Below are 7,798 nucleotides of genomic sequence, written 5' to 3'. Positions count from 1 at the left end.
CTATCAAAAGTTTCACCATTAACTTTAACTTTCTGAATCTCATCTCTATTTTTCAACTTTCCATTTATGAACTTATAAAACAGTTTTGGCTGGTCTTTGCACTTATCTACAATATTTTTCTCAAAATTCCTTTTTTCTTCTCTTCTTACTTTGACATAAGCATTCCTCTTCCTCTTGTACTCATTCCATAGATCCATCCTCCTATTTTTCTCCATTTGTTCCATGCCTTCTCCTTTTCCTGCTTGGCGTCTACACACTTTCTATTGTACCACTCTTCTCTTGATGTCTGGCCTTCTTTCATCCTTGGTACCCACTTTTCCACTCCTTCATTGTAAATCTGTAGAAAGATAGCCCGTTTTTCCTCCACATTATCAGCCTCAAAAAAAGTATCCCATTGTGCTTCCTCAAAATGTTCCCCAAGTTGTTCAAAATTTGCCTTATTAAAGTTAAATCATTCTTCCTGTAGTCCTCATTCCTGATTATTTTACCTCCTTCTCGTAATATGTACTCGATAAGTACGTGATCGCTCTTCCCTATAGGGCTCTTATAGTTCATCTCCTCTATGGTATCTGGCTCCCTGGTGATTATCAAGTCCAATCTAGATGGCTCGTCTTCTCCTCTGAATCTTGTATTTTCCTCCACCCACTGTGTGAGGACGTTATCTATAACCAATTCCAAACCCTTGTTCCCCCATGAAGCTTCACTTCCTTCCGTTGACCAGTTTTCCCATGACACTTCCTTACAATCAAAATCCCCCATTATCAGAATCTTATCCTTCTCCTCCAGCAACCTCCTTAGGCAATCCAATGTGTCTTCCAGCTTCTTCTTGTACAATTCTTCTGTCCATGAATTGGTTTTTGGAGGGACATACACCACTACGATATTTCTGTATCCTCCCTTTGCAGTCTTGTTCCCACACTCAAGACCTCCGCCTCCCCTTCGCCATAGGTGACCCCTCCACTGTCCATTCTCTCTTCAACAATAGCATCACTCCTCCTCCTTGTTTATTTTCTCTATTTCTCATCCATACACCATCCCCTAAGTTAAATGCATCTATACTACCAGTCAATTTGGTTTCCGTAATCCCCATAACATCTGTTTTTTCCTTGCTCAGGTAATCTCCTATTTCTAACATTGACGATGTTAACCCGTTCACATTAGTGTATGCCACCTTCAAGCTGTCTCCTCTTCCCTTCTGTACCACTTCCTTAGGTCCATGTCTATCACTCTCCAGAAAAACTTCCTTTTTTCCTCTTCTGACCTTGCTTCATTCTTTTCATTGGCTTGAATCTTCAGTTCTCTTATCGTGTTCCTTTCCTCCACACTTGTGTCCTTTCTTACCCAGACTTTTTTGTAGGTCTCTGTTCTTGCTGACTTCCATGACTTTCCCACTACTTCTTCTGCAGCCACTTGGGACCTAAATGTAATTTTAATTGGTCGTTGGGCTCCTTCTTCATACTTTCCAAGCCTGAATACTTCTTTGATCTCCCCTACCAGCTCATGACCTTCTTCCTGAAATGCTTCAATTCCCTGCTCCACTGCCTTCCTTTCCTTCTTTTCCCTTGTGTGTCTGACTGGCATGTGCTCTTCATTAACGCCCACCACTACTACAGACTTCTTTTTTTCAGCGGAGTCCCTCACTATTTCTGGTTTTTCTTTTATCACCTTAATCACCTTTTCAGTTATAGCTTCATCCTTAGCCTTGACTTGCTCCTCCACAATTTTCTTAAAGCTGACATTCTCCTTTTCTTGCTCCTCCTTCCAGACTTTATGCGTTTCCTTTAATTCCTTGACTTTAGCCTCCGCGTCTTCTGCCTATTCTCGTTCAATGTTACCTGCTTGTGCAGGTCATTATATGCATTCTTCCAAACATCCTTCTCTGTCTTCAGAACGTCCACCTCTCCCTCCAGCGTCCCCATTCTATCTCTCATATGCTTCATCTCCTTTTCCAAGTCTATGAGCCTCCTCAACATACCGGCTCTGTCTCTGAGGCTCTCCATGTCATCCGTGAAGCCCTCAAACTCAAACTCTTGCCTTTTTGCTGCCAGTCTTGTCCTGACCCCTGCGCCCTGCGGTGTACACACTGCCAGCGGGGTCGGCAAGGCCGCCACCCCCGCCTCCTCCTCGCTCATTTCTCGATGTTGTACACTGTCAACAGCCTTTGTTTCTCCGGGACAGCACGACTGTACCCTAGCACGTCTGGAGATGAGCTGTGTCTGTCCGCCATGTGTGTGTGTGTGTGTGTGTGTGTGTGTGTGTGTGTGTGTGTGTGTACGTTAACCCTTAAACCGCGAATGTCCACAATAGTGGACAGCCGGAGCGTGGGCTCGTAGGACATGGCATTTTTTTAATGAACGCGCCGCCAGATTTGATTAGTTTGTCGTCAAGTACAGTAAACATGCCGTTTTTGAGCTTTATATGGGTATGGTACACAGAAGCTGTAAAAAAGTGATGCTTTTTATTGCTAAATAATAGAAAATAAGAGCAATAGAGGTGGATATCTGTCTATAATAATATGTTTTCATAGTTCCTACTTCATAACTCTGTGCTTGTTCTACCAATGCTTATATGGTGTTCAAATTAACGCCAAAGGACAGCTAAGGAAAAGGACTTTACAATGATACCTCATTCAGCAACGTTAGCTCAGTAAGAGAGAAGATACTTGAGGTTGAAGTGAGGTGTGTTTTTGAGTGAATATGCCCGCGTGGCAGGCCAGGCGCGGCAAAATCTAGCCCGCGCTTTAAGTGTTAACTGTTAAAAAGAAAAAAAATCTGAAAGTTTTATAAGCTCTAGACATGACATGACTTTCCTAACTTTTTAACCTACCATTACGTATAAGACCTTCAACTACATAAGAACACAAGGAGTCTGCAAGAGGGTGTGACTACTGGCTACCTCCCTACATGACCTTCCTAACTTTTTTGCCCTGTCATTGTGTATTATATCTTATACTACATAAGAACACAAGGAGTCTGCAAGAGAGTGTGACTACCGGCTACATCCCTACCTTTCTGATGAATGGGTGGTTGGTGTGGTTCTGCATGAAGACCTCCAGGTGCAGGCCTTGGTCCCAGGGGATGAGGGTGCCGGGGGCTCCGAGGCACTGATGCCTTGGTTGATGAGTGGGACGCAATGCATGCCGACCTGTGTGAGGAGGCAGGGACTCAGTCATTAGGTGCAGTAAGGCCGCTAGTCACGGAAAAAGCTAGGAAGGCAGAGTTACTAAATATCGTCACCCTCTTAAAATAATTGCCAAAGTAATTTTTCAGTGATTTCCAGGTTTTTGTCTACATCAATTTCTCAACTTGACGCCCATTTTTGTATGGTTGCCTTTGTCATTCAGGGTTTGAGTGTTCTAGAATTGGCCTTTTCATTTCTGCCTGATTCTTAAGTCAAATGAGACAATGGTACAGTTCTTTTCTGATTTCCTGAGAAGTAGAAAATAATGACTTAGGCAATTTCTTTACATATTTTAGATGTGTCACTGCTTCAGTTTACCTCTTGCTTGAGTTGCTGGACTTTTCATGGACTGTTTTGTGATGCTGGTGATTGTTTTACACGGCCTCTACACTCTGAACGGGAAAACCACCACCCATGAAAACCTGTTTAATCTTTGCTGTGGCCTTGGGAAACCCTGGAGGCAGAGGCTGAGTGGTTAGCATGTGGGCCTGCCATTCACGGTGCCATGGACAACGTGGGTTTGAATCCCCACGCCACCACCTGGGATTTTACAGTCACCGCCGAGTGGCCTAAGACTACTCACATGCTGTCCAGAGACCACCCGACAGTCAGTCCAGTGAATCAAGAATGAGTTCCAGGGGGCAGCATGAGCCAGGCATAACTGGCGCCACTATAAAAAAAATTGCCTGTGCCATGATGAGCTTGGGCCAACCACCAGGCCCTTGAAGAAAGCCTACCGGTGCTACAGACCGATATGTAAAAAAAAAATATATATATATATATATATATATATATATATATATATATATATATATATATATATATATATATATATATATATATATATATATATATATATATATATATATATATATATATATATATATATATATATATATATATATATATATATATATATATATATATATATATATATATACACACACACACACATATAGGTAACTCAATTTACCTGAGTATTGTGTCCTTGAAGAGGTCGCGGAAATCAAAACAATGTAAATCAACCAAGAGGTAGGTTTCTATCGAAAATAAATATTCACTTCTTTCAGTGAAAAAATATATATATATATATATATATATATATATATATATATATATATATATATATATATATATATATATATATATATATATATATATATATATATATATATATATATATATATATATATATATATATATATATATATATATATATATATATATATATATATATATATATATATATATATATATATATATATATATATATATATATATGAGTTGCTGGGCTTTTCATGGACTGTTTTGTGTTCCTGGTGATAGTTTACATGGCTTCTGCATCTTGAATGGGAAAACCACCCATGAAAACCTGGTTAATGTTCTCTGTGGCCTTGGGAAATAGTTATAATGGGAGACTGGTACGTTGAAGAATGTGGCCCTCTATCCTAGTGTTAGCAAGTACAAGGAGCCACGGAGAAGTTAAATATATTATTACAGACTTAATGACTTTTACTGTATCATGATTGTACAGGACATTAATTTACTCTCTCTCTCTCTCTCTCTCTCTCTCTCTCTTTATTTAAACATCAAGATACTATGGTATATATAGGCCAAAGGGACAGTGAAATTGTCGTCAGGCTGGGGATGACCTCTGTCCTGAGGTCGCCTATCTTAAAGCACTGTTGTGTTCAGGTGGATGTGACAACAGTACCCTCTCAAGTTTCGCGCTATCCGAGTTTCATGATCCACGAGTTTCGCGGTTAGTCCTAAATTATTATCATCCCGACTTTTGTGCATTATCACCCCGAGTTTCGCGCTGCCTTGACACGTACGTGTCACGTCTACTTACCATCGACGTCACGCACGCTACCTTTAAAGGTAGTAACACACTGGACATTTTCCCCCAAACATTGTGGCTATGGAGAGAGAGAGAGAGAGAGAGAGAGAGAGAGAGAGAGAGAGAGAGAGAGAGAGAGAGAGAGAGAGAGAGAGAGAGAGAGAGAGAGAGAGAGAGAGAGAGAGAACGGGTCGTTTTGAAGCCACAGTTGAAGGCGGCTGCCTTACGATTGGCTGACAGTTCTGAAAACACGCTTGTGATTTGCTGGGAGTCCGATGACGTCATCGCCGACGCTCACCGTATCAGCGGCTTCATTGCTTCAAGGCGGTGTCACGTACAATGGCCGTTTTCGTCCAACCGTTGGGGCTACGGGCAACGCCCGTACGCCCAATCGGGAGCGAGTTCACGGTTATCCGTAAGCTGGTGTCACACTGGGTTTTTTTCTTCCCACTGCGTTGGCGCCACCTAGGGCAACCGTCAACTCCAACTTTTCCTGGTGTGCGTCACACCCGGCCAAGGTTGGTTGCCCGTATCCACATCCACAACGTAAACAAAGCACTTGCCCTGTATCAACATGGCGCCGTCTGCTAAAGTAAGGGCTGTTGCGCTGTGCTGCCATTACCCAAGTTATGGACTTGTTGCTGCAGTTAAATGAAAGGAAGAAACAGTTGTGGGTGTGGCATGCCTGTGGTTCCTCCGTGCCATTTCTCATTGTCACCACTGCGCGTGTGCGGCCAACCCACCTATCTTAACTCAACCACATAAACACATGGATCGAATAACAACAAACACACACACACACCAGACTCATTAGGAACCATTGCAGATGTTTCTGACATACAGAAACGACTTCACCATTTCTTGAGTGTGTTAGAACGTATCTGGTGACACTCTAGGAAATGGCACAGCCATTTCTGTTTGTGAGAAACATCTGCCATGGTTCATGATGAGTCTGGTGTGTGCGTGCGTGCGTGCGTGCGTGCGTGCGTGCGTGTGTGTGTGTGTGTGTGTGTGTGTGTGTGTGTGTGTGTGTGTGTGTGTGTGTTGACATGTTGTTGCTTGATCCACGTGTTTATGCGGTCAGAGTCTAGATGGGTGGGTTGGCCGCTCACGCGCAGTGGTGACAATGAGAACTGGCACAGAGGAACCACAGGCACGCCACACCCACAACAGCTTCTTCCTGCCAAACAACTGCAGCAACAAGTCCATAACTTGGGTAATGGCAGCACAAGCCGCGACAGAACTTACTTTAGCAGACGACGCCATGTCGATACAGGGCAAGTGCTTTGTTTACGTTGTGGATGTGGATACGGTCAACCGACCTTGGGCGTGTGTGACGCACACCCGGAAAAGTTGGATTTGCCGGTTGCCCAAGCTGCCGCCAACGCGGTGAGAAGAAAAAGGCCCAGTGTGACACCAGGTAACGGATAACCCACAACTCGCTCCCGGATGGGCGCACGGGCATTGCAATAGCCACAACGGTTAGAGGAAAACGGCCAGTGTGACACCGCCTCAATGCAGCAAGGCCGCTGACCTGGTGAGCGCCGGCGATGACGTCATCGGACTCCTAGCGAATCACACCTAAAGAGTGAGAGACTGATCAAAACTTGTCCCATACTGCACCTTCACAAGAATGGTCATCGGGTTCAAAGATGTTAAGAAATGTGAAAGTGGGGATGAGGGAAGGAGTTCTGAGCCAAAATCAACTCTTGAATTAGACCAGCAGGAGGAGGAGGAGGAGGAGGAGGAGGAGGAGGAGGAGAAGGAGGAGGAGGAGAAGAAGAAGAAGGAGGAGGAGGAGACGAAGAAGAGGAAAGGGAAGAGAAGAAAGAGAAGAAGAAAGAGAAGCAGAAGAAGTAGAAGAAGAAGAAGAAGAAGATGAAGAAGAAGAAGAAAGAGGAGGAGGAGGAGGAAGAGGAGGAATAGGAAGAGGAGAATAATAATAACTAAAATTTGCGGATGAACCACCTAGTCTGGACCCACCATAGGCTCGGTGTGGTCTGAACATCTATGTAAACCTCTCTCTCTCACACTTACAAAGGGTATCCCAGCCTCCCGTGTTTGCTACCAGACTCCCGCGTTCTCTTGGTGGACCCGTAGCAAAACCTGCACTGATGGTGGCCCAGGAACCAACAGGGTGGCAGGAAGGGCTTGCCAACTACCGCTGTGTACGCTCCTTCTCCGTGACGAGGGTTAGGCAGTCATGCTCCACGATGCAGCGACTCGCCTGAAGAAAACTTACACGGAAGAGATACAGAACGGCATGAATCCCTGACTTTTGAACATGACGTGCTGTGAGTGGCTATCATCAGGGCTGCTGGTGATGGATATATAAGGAAGACACTATTATGTTGGTACTAGTTTTCTTAAAGCTACATTGCAGACAGAAATAATGATGTGCCAAGAAATAATGTTAAGAATTCTGTGAAATCCACAAATCCACTCTCAAAATAATACTTTGGATGTTGAAGTGACTGAGAGGTGGCTTGTCACTTGTTGCACACACTAATTAATATTCAAAGGTACCGTAAACAGGGGTGACTTCGGATACGGGGTGACTTCGGACAAAAAGTGGATAAAAAGTTGACAAGTTGATAACTCGTAGCCAGTTGCAACAAGCTAGATGAATTTAGTATCAGAATTTGTCTTTTGCCTTATAGTTTTCGAATAAGAATGTTGTTTTCTTGAGACATGTTTCTGTTTTGAAAACCAGCACAATGTGTTTTTGAAATTTTGAAAAATTTACCCCCCATGGAAAACTTCTGGCAGGAACGATCT

The sequence above is a fragment of the Eriocheir sinensis genome, chromosome 1 (assembly GCF_024679095.1).
Source record: "Eriocheir sinensis breed Jianghai 21 chromosome 1, ASM2467909v1, whole genome shotgun sequence".
NCBI classification, from domain to species: domain Eukaryota; kingdom Metazoa; phylum Arthropoda; class Malacostraca; order Decapoda; family Varunidae; genus Eriocheir; species Eriocheir sinensis.
The sequence above is the reverse complement of the archived record's forward strand: the minus strand, read 5'-3'. Positions refer to the sequence as shown.